This window comes from Xenopus laevis, chromosome 3S (genome assembly GCF_017654675.1).
Source record: "Xenopus laevis strain J_2021 chromosome 3S, Xenopus_laevis_v10.1, whole genome shotgun sequence".
NCBI lineage: Eukaryota > Metazoa > Chordata > Amphibia > Anura > Pipidae > Xenopus > Xenopus laevis.
The window spans coordinates 54,226,532-54,243,120 of NC_054376.1; the positions used below are offsets into that span (position 1 = coordinate 54,226,532).

Genomic DNA, 16,589 nt, shown 5'->3' on the forward strand with positions numbered 1-16,589 from the left:
CCTGCTTACACAACTAAAATAATTTATATATTATAAGGACAATTTTAAATGTTTACATTTGGTAGACACTTGGAAATTAAACCAAGTTTTTAATCAAACTGAAATTTGAAGCTGGAAATCTCACAGAACACAATTATACTGTATGTAATTTAATCTATTCTTTTATGGATGTCAACATTTTTGTCAGAGAACATTTGGGGGCAGATTTATCAAAGTTCGAAGTGAATTTTCGAATTAAAAAACTTCGAATTTCGAAGTAATTTTTGGGTACTTCGACCATCGAATAGGCCAAATTCGACTACGATTCGAATTGGAAAACCTTCGAAAATTCGACCACTCGAAAATTTAAGTACTGTATCTTTAAAAAACTTCGACACTTCGTACACTTCCAAATACTGAAATTCGATGGTTGAATTTCGAAGTTTTTTTACTTTGAAATTCGATCCTTGATAAATATGTCCCATAGTGTTTAGTTTATTCTGAAGCATGTCAACCAATCTGCTCTAAATTAACAGATTTTGAGAAAAAACACATTCATTCTGCCCAGTGTCGGACTGGCCCACCAGGATACCAGGAAAACTCCCAGTGGGCCAAGGTGTCAGTGGGCCCTCCTGTTTCCAAACATTTGGCCTATTTCATGGTCATTACCAATTTCTACGAGAACAAAGAGGATAAATAGATGGATTAATAGATTATAATATGAGGAAGAGAAAGAATAATAGTACTGAGAGTAGGCCCCTGGTCTAAGGTCTTTGGGTGGGCCCCTGGTGTCCCAGTCCGACACTGTGCGGGGGCCCCCGAGGTAACAGTCCCAGTGGGCCCAGGACCCCAAGTCTGACACTGGTTCTGCCCATGTTACTATACTGTCAGTCTTTTTTTGCAAACAATATTTGCCTACATCTTACAAAATATCACTGAAGAAAGCATTTGATCATGTGCTAAATGACTATTCATACTGGAGGATTAAATGTATCTCTAAGCATTTACTGAAAGGCTGCACAGTCACATATACACACACAGATATGACTGCATCAGGGCCCTATATAAATAGCTGCATTTCTTTACAGTTATATAAATTAAGCAGCTGATGAAAAAAAGAAGTTAAAAGAATCCAGTAGCTGACATCTCTCTTGTACTTTATCTTGATGCTCAGAATGCTGCACTTTGTGATGAAGAACCTCCAGGGGGAATGTCTAAAAACCATTAACGGAAGATATATTTTGTTACTGATTGAAATTACTGCACAGTCACGAATCACAAAATGTGAACATGTCAGTCTGATGCAAAGTGTCAGCATTCAATTGCAATTTCCAGACTCATCACTAAGACTGTAGATCTCTCAATAGCAGAAAATCACTGTGTCGCTTATACGGCCAAAACTAATGAGGAAGCATTCTAGCCTTATTTATAATGTTAAAATTATACTTAGAGAGACTTTACAGTATTGTAATGTACAGTATATATGTGTGTGTATATATATATATATATATATATATATATATATATATATATATATATATATATATATATATATATATACAGGCAGTCCCTCTGTAGGTTTGGTCTTAAATTTAATTTGTATGTTAGTTAAAACATATACATGTACTTATTAAATGCAACTTAGACAGATGTCTGTCTTAACATATTATTTATTTGTACCTTTCTGTGCATATTTATTTGTACCTTTCTGTGCTCTGCAGCAGACAACACACACCAGAGAGGATTGGGGCAGGTGGTTTATTAAAGCTAAATACTAATAAAAGTCAAGCAAATCACAGTATGTTACTGTAATAGCCCCCGTTTGTAAGATTAAAGTTGTATGTAATTCGGGTGTTTGTACCTCGAGTACTCCCTGTATATATATAAATTACTAAGAATATTATCTTCACAAAATAAAAGTGACCCAGATAAGCATGTATTTATCTAAAGAAAAATAAATAAATATATATAATATATACAAGTTGCATGGATTAGCCAGCAATTGGTTGAGCTAAGCAAGAATTCCTTCTGTTTTCCAATTTGGTCCCTAGAGGGCAATGTTTCCCTTGAGTTAAGGAGGAGAGTAAAGGAAAACAATCCCAAAAATTAAAATATATGTATTCTAAATATGACCAATTTAAATTATTTCTAGAACAATCAAACTACTCCATGTTTGTGATAGTTTACCATTTACCATTTTGCTCCAACAATTATTAATATGGTAATTCACTGTTTTATAAGCAAAATTAGCCTAGAAAAAGCTGTCATAATATATATATATATATATATATATATATATATATTATTTTAATGGATTCACAGGAAGTGGAAACGTTACAACATCTTCTTAAAGGGGACTGTCACCTTAAGAAATAATTCCAAATTCTATTTTATGGTGTTAGTTAAAATAAATCTTACTTAAACGATCAATATTATTTAAATCTTGTTTTGTTATAGTCTTGGAATTCACACTCACAGCAAGATGGCAGGTGCTATTTTGCAGATGCTGTTATTAATACAAGCTTTGCATCACGCCAATATGTTGTTTATGCGCCACAATGGGGGGCCTGATGCCCCTGCCCGTCTCACTAGTAATGCGGCCCCCCTTTAACCCACTCCAACGCTGATTTTTTTAAGTGCGGAGCAAGATCGGGGGGGTGACAGCAGCCCCAAAATCGCCCCTGAGTACAGTACGGTTGACTTACTTTAGCTCAAGAGGAACACTAACTAGAATTAAATATAGAAAGAAATAATAAAAGTGTTCTTGCTACAGAAGAAATTATTTCCATGTGGTGTTATGAAATATAAAGAAACAAGTATTTATTTATCAAGAATGAATAAGAAACCAGTACTGTCACCATAATGAATACAATATTCACATTCTCTGTGTCCATGCACTTAAATATCTTCTTGGTTATAGTACTGCACCATTTCTTCTTTTAATCCAAAAAGTTTATGCTTGCATTGTTTATATTGGTCGTATATTTTAAATACCTCACAAACCTGGCATTTTATCCTTTATAGAGACAAGCCCTTTACTCTTAAATATCACATGATGCATTGTGTGCCTCATAAAACGGTGTAATTGCAAATGCAGACATGTGGAGAGCCAGTTAAATAGAACTAATGGCAAAAACACTTGTGTGTGGATTATCATGAGGCAAATTCAGTAATATTTACAATCTCTATGGAATACAAAAAAATGCAAAGTAAATCTGGTGTATTTTTTTTAAAGAAAATACAATGCATAAGATGTTAGCTATTCCATCAAAACATTGCTCGAACAGCTTTTTCATATGGCCTCTTTCCTGTTAATTTTGACTACCAGAAACAGGTATAGTTAATAAAATGCATTATGAAAAACAGAGTTGCATGAAGAGCCAAATGCTCTGGGATATTGCAGATATGAAACTCAATAGATAAGGGTAGCCTAGAAAAAGGGACGAATGAGACTCCAATGTTACTTACTGGATAGTCTAGAGAAGAAGGGGCCCAGGTAGTGCAGGAAGGCAAGGGCCCCCAGCTTGAGCTGAACCTATATACATAGTATGTCCAGTGTAATTATCCCAACTATTGCACTACAACTGTCCCAGGGTGTTGGTACAGTGCAACAACTCCTGGCGCACTGCTATTTAAAAGTGTACCTACAGCACCATCATAGCATTGTGGCACATATTCTTTAGAAGCACTGTAGCGCTTTTCAATTGGTCTTCATTATTTTTTATAGTTCTTTTTAATTATTTGCCGTCTCTTTATGACTCTTTACCCCTTTCAAATGGGGGTGTCACTGACGCCATCTAGAAACAAATGATCTGTAAGGCTACAGATTTATTGTTATTGCTTTTCTTTACTCATCTCTCTATTCAGGCCCTCTCCAATTCATATTCCAGTCTCTTGTTCAAATCAATGCATGGTTGTTAGGGTAATTTGGACCCTAGCAACCAGACTGTTGAAATTGCAAATTGTAGCGCAGCTGAAAAAAAGCTAAATAACTTAAAAACCACATAAAAAAAAGAAAACCAATAGCAAATTAACTCAGAATATCACTCTATAGGTCATGCTGAAAGTTAACTCTAAAGGTGAATAGCCCTTTTTTTCAATTTGTGACAGCTTTTCTAATATTGAAGTGTAAAGTTTAATTTTTCACCTTCTAAAGTGTTTCTGGGGTGGGTCGCCAAATCTTTTACTGTTGTAAATTGATACATTCAGGGGCATATTTATCAAGGGTCGAATTTTGAATTGAAAAAACTTCGAAATTCAAATTCAAAAAGACCAACCGAAATTAAGTCTTAGTTTTTTTTGGTCGAATAGGTCCAGTTTCGATCGAATAGGTCCGTAATCGACCGAATTAGAATTGTATGAATCGAAGGAATAACGCATTTGATCGAATTTGAATTTCCCAAAAAAACTTTGATTTTTTAAAGTCCACCAATTGACTCCAAATAGGTTCTAGGAGGTCCCCCATAGGCTAAAACAGCAATTCGACAGGTTTTAGATGGCGAATGGTCGAAGTCGAATTTTAAAAGACAGTACATGATAAATTTCGATATTCAAATTTTCCCAATTTTTTCAAATTCGAATAGAATTTGGACTATTCAATAGTCGAAGTACACAACAAACAGCTCGAAATTCCAAATTTTTTTCATTAAAAAATTCACCTCAACCTTTGATAAATCTGCTCCCTCAGTTGATACATTTGTTATAGGCCCTGCTGAGCAGAATCGGTGAGGTTTTTAAAGGCAGCTATTGAATTGATAACATAGCTGCTAATATTCCATAGATACTGCTGAGAAATATATCAACTAAATGTAGCAACAAATGTATCAAATTGTGACAGTTCAGAATGCTCTGGGATCACGGAGCTGCCAGACTTGGTGAATATAGTTCCTTAATATATAAATCTCTATGTTGCTGTTTATTATATGGGTTAGTCAGTATAACATGCAAAAACAATTACAGAGCCTTCTATCTATGGAAATAATTACTGATCAGCAGAAATGTTTCTGTTTCCAGAGTTGCCAAATCTTTTTTCTAAACATAGGCTGAGACTGATATAGATACTTTAAACATGCTGACAGCTACATATTAAAACTGTAAGGAAAGTAATGAGCCTTGAATCAGTTGTCACAAATAGTGTTTGTCTTCAGACATTCCCACGGGTATAATGCATACAGTACAGTCATGGACAGAAATATGTAACAAGTGCCTATGTAGAACATTTATTATTATTAAAATCAAAATGATGCCTTCATGTGTATAATTCCCTTGCTAATCAAGGTGAATGAGTGTTTTATATAGTAGTTGGGGAATATGACCTATTTCAGAATCCCACTCTGATTTGTCTGTGCTTCCCACTCTCATTTTATTCTGTGCATTTCCAGAATCCTGAACCCCATTCATAATTGAGTGTTGTAATTTACAGAGAGAGAGGGAGAGATTCATATACTACCTGGCCATTTCCAAACTTGTAGAAGGGAGTCTAAGCAGACTCTGCTGATAACGTTATTAATTGGGGGCAAAGATAATAAACATTGGAGAGTTAGTATTTTGACCTTGAGAACCCTACCCACACCCAAAAGCAGATTGTCCATAGAAAATCAATTAACATACCATAACATTTGTGTGTCAGGGCAGGGTCGGACTGGGGGGCCCGGGGCCCACCGGGGGCTGCTGTCCAGGGCCCCCCTACTGTGACGGTGCGCATGCGCAACGATGTGCCAGAAAAAAACATTTTTTTTTGGAAAAAGAGAGGAGAGGAAGTCTGGCTCGGCGGGGGCCCAGCAGGTTTTTTCCTGGTGTCCCGCCGGGTCAGTCCGACACTGTGTCAGGGTGTTGTGTGTAGAAGTGGATAGAGCAGGGCCGGAAGTAGGGGTAGGCAGAGTAGGCACATGCAAAGCTGGGAGGGCGCAAGACACGTACCTCCTCTGTCGCCTACCCCAAGTCTGGTTCCCTTCAAATGCCCGACGCTCTGCGTTTCTTCTCGCATTTTGTGCTTTTACGCACGCGAGCACAAATTCGTGCATGCACACGCGAGCGCAAATTTGCACACGTGAGCGCGAAACTCGCGCATGCGCACGCTAGGCCCGGAACTGGGATAGAGTGGTATTAAATCTTTGTGAATACATTCAAGTAATAGTAACATCTAAAAATAAAAGTGTTTTAACGTAATGACAATATAATGTTCTGTTGCACTGCACTGATAAATCTGGTGTGCCTGCTTCAGGTAGACTACTAAAGTTTATATAGTTTATTATAACAAGCTGTATATCAATGGGCAGCCATTCAATGACAGGATACATTGTAGATAACATATAAACTCTGCGGAATCCAGTTGTATATTACAGAGCTTATTTGTTATCTGCTACACAGTATATAACCTGTGCCATTTCTTCTTTTTCAGCTTTGAATGGCTGCCCACATGGCTACAAAGCAGCTTGTTTATATAAACGATACTATAGTATAGCACACTAGTTGTACCAGTTCAAAGTAACAGTTATATTTTTCATTACACTTTCTGTTACTGTTCCTTTAATGAACCATACTTGGCACATCAGTGCAAGTTATTTGTTTTTTTGTTTGCCTCTACAATGCTGGATAAAGAAGTGTTGTCTGCTGAAACAGAACTGAGTCTTTTTTTTCCATTTTTTTGCAGAACAGATTTACCTAGCTCATTTGGCCTGTAAACACTATTTTTTTTAATTTCCTACAATTTCCCATGGTGTTAGTCATGCAGTAATATCAGTTTGGTGGCCTTTGTTGTGTGTATATATATATATATATATATATATATATATATATATATATATATATATAATATATATATATATATATTGTGACAGCTAGATAGCCAGAGAAAGCTTTGATACAATGCATGCAATGTTCCTATAGTTGTGAAACCCTAAGTAAGCATCATTCTGCCCTCTAGTGTTAGTACTGCGCATCACAGGGGTGATTGGAACAGAAACCATCAGACATGACCAGGGAGCAAGTTTATGACGGCTTTAATTTAAAATTTAGAGGTAATGGTACATTTAAATAAGATTTAATAAAATCCAGAGGAGAAGGGCAAAGAAATGCCAGAAGTCTGGGTCATGTTATATCCCTTCCTCAAGGAATAGTAAACTGTGTTTATAAATTCCTAATACAAATGTAAACTTGCAACAGTGCAGTGGTGACATATATCAGTTAATTAATGTTTGCCTATTACAGCTGGAAATGATCTACATATAATAAAATGCTGGGCTAGCTATAGCTACTAATCAAGCATTAGAAGCAGTGTAACAAAGATTCCGAAGTATTGGCTCCCTTAAAATACCTACTATGGGTTCACTCCCTTGTGGGGGCTGATTGCATTGTAACAGAATCCTACCTTAAGCCATCTACACTCAAGGAAAAAAATCCATACAAAAAGGCTATAATATGTATATCTGTAAATCTTGCTATGTGCTATACATATTAAATAACTCTTGAGGTTATACTGTATGTAGGTGAGACAATGCATAAATTAACAGGGCAGTTCACCTTTGTGTTAACTTTTCAGTATGAAGTAATTTTTTTTAGTTATTGTGGGTTTTTTTTTAGCTATTCAGAGTAGTGGCTTACATTTTAGATAATAACTAAGGGTTAGATTGCTTACACAGGTTCCACATCTTTTCATCCTTGTCTGGGCAAACCCTGTTTATTTTTGATGTGCGGGTTTACTTGTGAGTCGGGCGAGTTCGGGCTGAAATTTTTTATCAAATTCGAATGGAATTTGTACTATTTCCTTGTTTGAATTAGAAAATTGACCTCGACCTTTGATAAATCTGCCCCTAAAAATTTTCTTTTTAAAATACGAATCTACATTAAAAGTTACATATAGGTCATGCTGATCTTTTTTCACTGATAGGTCTGCTTTTGTAAGTAATTATTATTTGAAGTTCCTTAAAGGAGAAAAAAAACCCTCCCCCGCCCCACATAGATCCCCCATCCGTCCTCCCCCCCAGCCTAGTTAGGGGAAATGTCCCTAACTTTTTACTTACCGCTCGGAGCAGAGTCACAGCATCGGAGTTCACCACAGCCATCTTTTCCATTTTGGCGCATTCGCAGTTGTCGCAAACAGGTAAATTGTCCCAACTGCGCATGCGCTGTTCGGCGTTCTCCGTCTCAGCTTACCGAAGACCCGGAAGATGGCAGCTTGGCTGGGAGGGTGGGGGGTCTACGTGGGGTGGGGGGGAGGGTTTTTTTTCTCCTTTAACCTGCTGTTTTGCCAACCTGAAACTTTTAACCTGTCAGTTAACAGTTTCTAATGCTAACGGACTACTACTGCACAAATATGGCAGCCCCCTTACAGATGAACATGGGGGTAAGAAAAGTAATGTAAACGCATCAGGCAAATACTTTTATGGCAAAATTATAAATAACTTTCAAAGACAATGTTATGACAGATTTTAAAAACGATTATTTTTTGGTGTCAGTATCTCTTTAAGTTACTATATGATGGGCAGTAGTCACATCTTAGGGTCCAGTAGTACTGGTGAGTCCATTACATTGTGTATACATTTTTTATTTAATAACAGTAGTCAACAGTTGCAGTGCAGGTTCAGATTAATCAGTGACATCTTCCTGCTAAATATGAGCACCACATTTCTGCCAGGTTATTTTGGAATATTGGGTACATTTAAAGGGATACTGTTGTGGGGAAAAAAATATTTCAAAATGCATCAGTTAATAGTGCTGCTCCAGCAGAATTCTGCACTGAAATCCATTTCTCAAAAGAGCAAACAGATTTTTTTATATTCAATTTTGAAATCTGACATGGGGCTAGACATATTGTCAATTTCCCAGCTGCCCCAAGTCATGTGACTTGTGCTCTGATAAACTTCAATCACTCTTTACTGCTGTACTGCAAGTTGGAGTGATATCACCCCCTCCCTTTCAAACAAAAGAACAATGGGAAGGTAACCCTAACACAAGATAACAGCTGCCTGGTAGATCTGAGAACAACACTCAATAGTAAAAACCCATGTCCCACTGAGACTCCTTCAGTTGCATTGAGAAGGAAAAACAGCAGCCTGCCAGAAAGCATTTCTCTCCTAAAGTGCAGGCACAAGTCACATGACCAGGGGCAGCTGGGAAATTGACAAAATGTCTAGCCCCATGTCAGATTTCAAAATTGAATATAAAAAAAATCTGTTTGCTCTTTTGAGAAATGGATTTCAGTGCAGAATTCTGCTGGAGCAGCACTATTAACTGATGCGTTTTGAAAAAAAACATGTTTTCCCGATGACAGGATCCCTTTAACTTAGTTGGGTCTCACAAGGGTGCATAAAACCTGGATGTCAAGCTCCTTGCATATACTCATTACATATTTGTACCCAGACACAAAAATCTTTATAATAAAAGTCCTTTTCAAATTAAACATGAAATCCAATTTCTATTTTTTATTAAAGCATTCATAGCTGTTGTAAGCTAATTAAATATCTGAGCTGTCAATCAAATATTGTCTGCCCCTCCTCTATCCCTTAGGCATGGAGTGGGGGCAGACAATTACTTTTACTTTCCATTCATCACTTCCTAGATGTCACTGATCTCCCCACATTCCCTGTTCTCTTCACCATTTAATTGTGTAGCCAGGGCAAGGGGATGGACATCGGGTCCCCCATTCTGGTGCACATACAAGATTCTGAGATGATGCAAGGCTTGCCTTAATAATAGTGTCTACAAAATGGCTCCTACCTGCTTGCTCTAATTACCAATTATATATAAAGATTCAAATAATGTATATAGTGTAATTAAAGTACATTTTGCTTGACTAATGTGATAAAATATGATTTTGAATAATTTTTTTTGGGTGACGGGTCCCTTTTAAAGAAAACAAGGATAACTGAAAGGCATTACATTTTCAGTATGGTAGCGGTTAGCGTCATGCCATCCAAATCCAAAATCAAAATCTGGGACAATGCTAGGTAAACTTCTAATTTGTGTACTAATAGGAGTGCTAGCTGTTTGTCTAATCTTGATAGGGTCTTATATGATGCAGAGTTACAGGAATAGTGTCTTGTATTTGGGCTTTGGTGTAAACCATACCCAATTCAGTTACAAGTTTAGCAAAGGAATAGCATGTGGTTATTGGTCCTCCAATATGTAGCACAGCCTCAGACAATAATCTGTCAAGTTCTTCATCTCATATACTGTTACAGTGCCAAAACACACACAGCTAGATTGTTTAGGCATTGTACTATGCATAATGCTCCATTACGAATTAGCTTGTGATACAGAGGTGGTTTATATACATCATTGTAAAAAAAATTCCCCACCAGAGGTGTGAGCTACACGAGAGAATATGTGGCAATATTTAGGGGCAGGCTATACTTGAAAACATGAAGAATATATGTCCAAGCATGATAGTGTTTTTAAGACAGCAGTGAATTAGCTGGCTCAATAAATATTAACATGTTCCAGTGGGACACACAAAAGCTGTATTTGAAATTTCCACTAGGTGGTGATAGTGCATAATATCAAGTTAACTGCATTAGTGAATTCCCTCTTAGTTAATGGAATTATATTACAGAACAGGAGGAACTATAGTTTTCAGAGGGTAATATTACTTGTATAGAATTTTTAAGAACATATTTATGAAAAGGTCAAAAGAGATTTCTAGTTTCACACTTTAAACATGCCCCAGTGACTATGTTTTAGCCTAAAAGTTTCCACTGCTTAAAGGGCAAGTAAACTCCAAAATAAAAAATGCCTAATAAAAGAAAACACAAATCTAAGCAACTTCCCATATAACATAGATACATTTATTATTATTTTTTTGCTTTTAAAGTTTTTGTTAAAACATTTGCTATTGCATTTGCTTAACTCCTGGTCGTTACTTTTTAAACAATGTTACAAAAATCATAGTTTCCAAGCAAAGACAGGGTTGTTAATGAGCTGGCTTGACTTACATTGTTTCAAAAGTCTGAGCCATTATGGCAGAGAAAAGAAAGGACAGACAATAGCAATACATATACAAATAACTTAAGAGAATTTGTAATGAATGTATTTTGCAAGTTGCTTAGAATTGCTTTATTTTATTGGGCAAAAATTATTTTTGGGTTGACATTAAGGGACAATTACTCACGGAAATTTTTTCTGTGGGCTTACAGTCTGCTGAAAAATCTCATCTTAATTCTGTTAAAACCTACCATAATTCCTTTTCAAAATCTGTTTGCATGTAACTGACTTTTCAAACGTAGCGCAGCATAATTTTTTGACCACGCCCCTAATTATCATGTTCATTTTACTAAATTTGTCAGGTTATGAAAGTTTGAATATATTTCGCCTTATCTAAACTGTTTTTTTGTGCCTCAAAATTGTTACAAAGTATCTTATTTGCACCTGTTAGCTGTCCTGTGTTCTCTGCTCAAAGCCAATTAAAGCTGGCCATAGATGCAAAGATCTGATTTCTTCTACACTGGAGCTCTGCTGGATGCCTATAAGAGAAAATAAAATGTTTATTGTATATATTAAAGGAAAAGTAACACCAAAACATTTAAGTATTTTAAAGGAATAAAAATATAATGTAGTGTTGCTCTGCGCAGCCAAAACTGTTGGCTTCAAAAACACAACTATATGTTATGTAAACAAACTGCTGTCTAAATTCTGAAAAATCACATTGTATAATACAGAGGTTTTCTGCTACCTGCTGTGTATCCTGTGCCTTTTCTTCCTTTTAAACTTTGAATGGCTGCCCCCATGGCTACACAGCAGCTTGTTTATATAAACTATAGGAGGCTTTTGACTTACTGAAAAATCTTTTTCTAGAGGACCCGAACTGTCAGTGCAGACGCCATGGGTTTAGCATTCAGCTCCGGAGGCAGGACAGAAGAAGAGTAACAGCTTTTGGCTCCACCCTCTCCATATAACCCCTCTTTTTGCCTTCAGTTTATCTTAGCAAGAGAAGTTAGGAGGAGAAAAAAGGGACAGACAGGTACAGAGCCAGGATAACAACATGTCATCTGTGAACTATCAACTATGAAATCAACTGAGAATGCTAACTGAATAAGGGAGGGGCTTTCTGCACAGTTCAGGACATCTAGAAAAGGATTTTCTGGTAAGTCAAAATAATTCTCTCTCTAGAACTGCCCAACTGCCCTACCAGTCAGTGCAGACACTGTGGGGACATCCTAAAGTTGTCCCCTAATACTGGGATGGTCTAATGAAAACCCCCATTAATGTTGCACAGCTGCCTGGAGGACTTTACTACCAAAGGCGGCTGGCGCAGAATGGAAGACATGGAGCCTATAAAACTTGGTAAAAGTAGAGCATGAAGCCAAGTCATTTTCCAAGTGAGGAATTGTAAAGCACAAGAAGCTAGTGGCTCAAATGATGGGTTCTGTAGAGCTGTAAAGATTAAATTGAGGTCCCAGAGAGGTGTAGGGTCCATGTATGGTAGTCTTGTTCTTCCTATGCCCTGCAGGAACTGGATACGGTCTGGTTCCCTAGCTCACTGGTGGTGAAGGAGGAGTGAAAGGGCAGAAATCTGGCTAAGGAAAGCCCAGGTGGAAACCACATGCAAGGAACTCCATGATTGTCTTGATGGAAGCTTGTTGCCATGGAGTGTGGGCTGAGTCAAAGCACTCTATAAAAGTCCTTCAGGTTCTATAGTAGACATTTGTTGTTCTGGGTTTCCTCCCTTTTAGCATGATATGGACTGTCTGTTCCTAGAACCCCTTTGAGCGACACATGTTGTACTCAAGAGCCAGGCTGTTAAATGCAGCATTGCAAGATTGCTGTGCTTGATCGGGCCCTGCATTAGCAAGTCTGGTCTGAGGGGCAACCCCCATGGTGGAGCCACCAACATTGTGATGAGATCAGAGTACCATGCCCGTCTGGGTCAATCCGGAGCAATTAAGATCATTACAGTCTGCTCCTGTTGTATCTTGCAGATTATTCTCGGCAGAAGGTCCAGCGGAGAGAAAGCATAAATTTTGTTGAAAGTCCAGGGTATGACTAAAGCGTCTATGTATGATGCCCCTGGGTCCCAAAATCTGGTGCAGTACTTAGGTACCTTGAAGTTGTTTTTGGATGCTAGCATGTCTATATCTGGCTAACCCCATCTGACTACAATTTGGTCGAAAACCTCCTGGTGAAGTGCCCATTTTCCTTGGTCTATACTTTGCCAGCTGAGGTAGTCCGCTTCCCAGTTTTGTACTCTCGGGATGAAGACCACCTAGATGGCTGGGACATATGCCGCCATCCAGCTTAGGATCAGAGCCACCTCTTGCATGGCCTGTTCGCTGCTGGTACCTCCCTGTTTGTTGATATAAGCCACTGCTGTGGCATTGTCTGGCTGCACTTGGAGGGGTCTGCCCTCCAAACAGTGGCAGAACTACCGGGGGTGCGATTGCACTCAGGCCCTCCGGCGGTTTGTGCGGATGCAAATCCACTGAAAAAAATCTCCTCTGGAGGGGGTGGGGGGCCCAGCTGCATGACCTGCGGGGCCCAGCTGCATGACCTGCACCTGGCCCCCAGCACCACCTAGCTACGGTACTGACTCCAAATGTTTGGACCAGTGCAAGATTGTGATTTGTATGGTCCTGATCTCCAGAAGATTGATCGGTAATTTTGCTTCCTCGGCTGACACATCCTCTGACACGTGCGAGGTGGAAGGATCACTGGCAAACTGTTGTAAGTCCCATTTCGTACCCAGTGTCAGATTGTGGGGTTGAATCCACCACTGAAGAGCTTGATGGACCGCTCTAGTCTGGGAATGAGTTGAGGTAGGTTGGAATGAGCCTTGTTCCAGTGTTGTGGAAACGTCCGAAAGGGAGGGCTTTCAGAGCTGTTACAGTTTGAGGCAGACCTCTGCCATTAAAGATCTCTGATCGTTTATGCACTCCACTCATGTTGTGTCAAAGTAGTAATGAAGATCTGGGTATCCTGCACATTTTGTTCGTATGATGCTGAGAGAACCAGGATGTTGTCCAGACAATATGTCTAGCTTCATGTCAAATTTCTTAAATAAATATAAAAAAATCTGTTTGCTCTTTTGAGAAACGGATTTCAGTGTAGAATGATGCTGGAGCAGCACTATTAACTGATGCATTTTGAATTTTTTTCTTTTTCCCATGACAGTATCCCTTTAAGCGCTTTTTCATTTAGCAACTTCCACTGGAATGTACAGTCAGGGGCGTAACTACAGAGGAAGCAGACCCATGGGCTGCAGGGGGCCTGGGAGGTATAGGGGCCCCATGAGGCCCTACTCAATGAACAATTTCAATATATATTGGTAAAACAGGAGAACCTCTGGATATTTTGGGGACCCTAAAATAAATTTGCTTTAGGGCCCACTAACATCTAGTTATGCCACTGTGTACAGTACTTACAAAGGTCGGAAGTAGTGTAAAATAATGGCAGCAAATCAGGCGTTTGGTGTAAAATAAAACACACCTTGACAAATGCATCATTTTATTTCACACAACTTTTTACATAGTTTTTTTTGGCGAATTTCATTCTACACAACATAAAAAATAGGCCTCAGATAGGGTTGCCACCTGGCCGGTATTTCACTGGGATGCTTGATGCCAATGTTATTAATATGAAAAAATGGCAAGAATATAGGAAGGCTGGTATTTGTTTCCAGAAAAGATGGCAACCCTAACCGCAGAATGTAAAATGAAGTATTTTGTCCTCATATTTTATGTCTATGGTTGATGGTTGTTACTGACAGAATCCTACTGCGCATCATTTTATTTCACACAGTTTTTTACACCGTTTTTTTTGTGATGAATTTCATTCTATAAAACATAAAAAATAGGCCACAGATAGGGTTGCCACCTGGCCGGTATTTTACAGGGATGCTTGATGCCAATATTATTAATAGGAAAAATTGGCAAGAATATAGATAGGATGGCCGGTATTTTGTTCTAGAAAAGGTGGCAACCCTAGCAGCAGAATGTAGGGGTGAAGTATTTTTTCCTCATAATTTATGCCTATGATTGATGGCTGTTACTGACAGAATCTAACAGTGCATCATTTTATTTCACACAGATTTTTACATCATTTTTTTGGGCGAATTTCATTCTACACAACATAAAAATGGGCTGCAGATAGGGTTGCCACCTGGCTGGTATTTTACCGGGAGTCCGGGATGCTTTATGCCAATGTTATTAATAGAAAAAAATGGCAAGAATATAGATAGGCAGGCCAGTATTTTTTTCCAAAAAAGGTGGCAACCCTAGCAGCAGAATGTAGAGTGAAGTATTTTTTCCTCATAATTTACACCTATGATTGATGGCTGTTACTGACAGAATCCCACTGCACATCACTTTATTTCACACAGCTTTTTACAATTTTTTTTTGGCGAATTTCATTCTACACAACATAAAAATGGGCCGCAGATAGGGTTGCCACCTGGCCGGTATTTTACCGGGATTAGGGTTGCCACCTTTTCCAGAAAAAAATACCAGCCTTCCTATATATTTATCTTTTTTCCCTATTAACATTGGGATCAACCATCGTTTTTACCGGTCAGGTGGCAACCCTAACCGGGATGCTAGATGCCAATGTTATTAATAGGAAAAAAGGGCAAGAATATATATAAGACGGCCGGTATTATTTTTCAGAAAAGGTGGCAACCCTAGCAGGGCCACCATCGGGGGGGACAAGTGTCCCGGGCATGAAGGGGGGCCGGCAGTGCTACAGTTTTGAAAAGAGCCGGGCCCCCCTTGAGAGCGCCGAAGCCATGCATGCGGCCATCCCAAACAGCTGAAGGACCCGAAGCCACGAAAACAGCCGAAGCTGAACTCCTGAAGCGGCGAAAAGACAGCTGAAATTGAAGTCCTGAAGCTGCGAAAAGACCCCATGTCACGAAAGGAGGCGAAGTTGAAGTCCTGAAGCCACGAGTTCAATTCTACTGAACACCAATGTGGGTTGTTGTTTTTTTTTTGATCCCCTGGCCACCAATGTATTATTTTAATATTCTATAGGCCCCTGCCACCAAAGTTTTTTGTTTTTTTTTTAACTTATAAGGGGGTCCTGATCAATAGCTTTTTATAACTTGTGTTTAGCGTTGGGGGTTACTTTTTTAGCGCTGATGTCTGTGTGGTCTTTGGGTGGGATGGAGTAGGCAGGATCTGGGGTGGGGGTTGGGTGCTAGTGCGGCCGGGCCCGAAAATTTTGTTGTACGCCCCATGATTTCTAATAGCGGCCCTGCACCCTGCAGAATGTAGAGTGAAGTATTTTTTCCTCATATTTTACTCCTATGATTGATGGCTGTTACTGACAGAATCTCACAGCACCACATTTCTTTCAGTGGGCAACACATGAATGACGTCACCTCAGGAATCCATTTGAGGCGTATATATGTGGTAAAAGTGCCCCCCCAGTACAGCAATACATTTTAAACAAGTGAATGGCCGCACCTCAGGAACACATAGGGAAAGTGCGCGTGTGGTAAAAGTGTACCTCAGATTAGTTTTCTCCCAGTAAATCAGCGGCAGTTCACTAGTCGAGGAGCAGAGGCCGGTGCTAAATTATTCCCTGCTGCTACTAATTAGCCCCCCTCCCCCCACAGATCATGGAGCTGCTCATTTGAGTCCGGCTATTCACATGGAACAGTAGATGGCAGTAAAAAAGCCGGT

At 38.9% G+C, this 16,589-nt stretch overlaps 1 long non-coding RNA gene across 1 annotated transcript; it reads right to left on the minus strand.

The window, feature by feature from the left end:
* Positions 1-732: 732 nt before the first annotated feature.
* On the minus strand, positions 733-16,550 carry LOC108712934. The gene is made up of 3 exons (XR_001935076.2): positions 16,414-16,550; positions 11,344-11,438; positions 733-1,193 (listed from the first exon to the last, which is right to left on the minus strand). It is a non-coding gene; the product is annotated as an uncharacterized LOC108712934 (long non-coding RNA).
* Between the last annotated feature and the right edge of the window lie 39 nt (positions 16,551-16,589).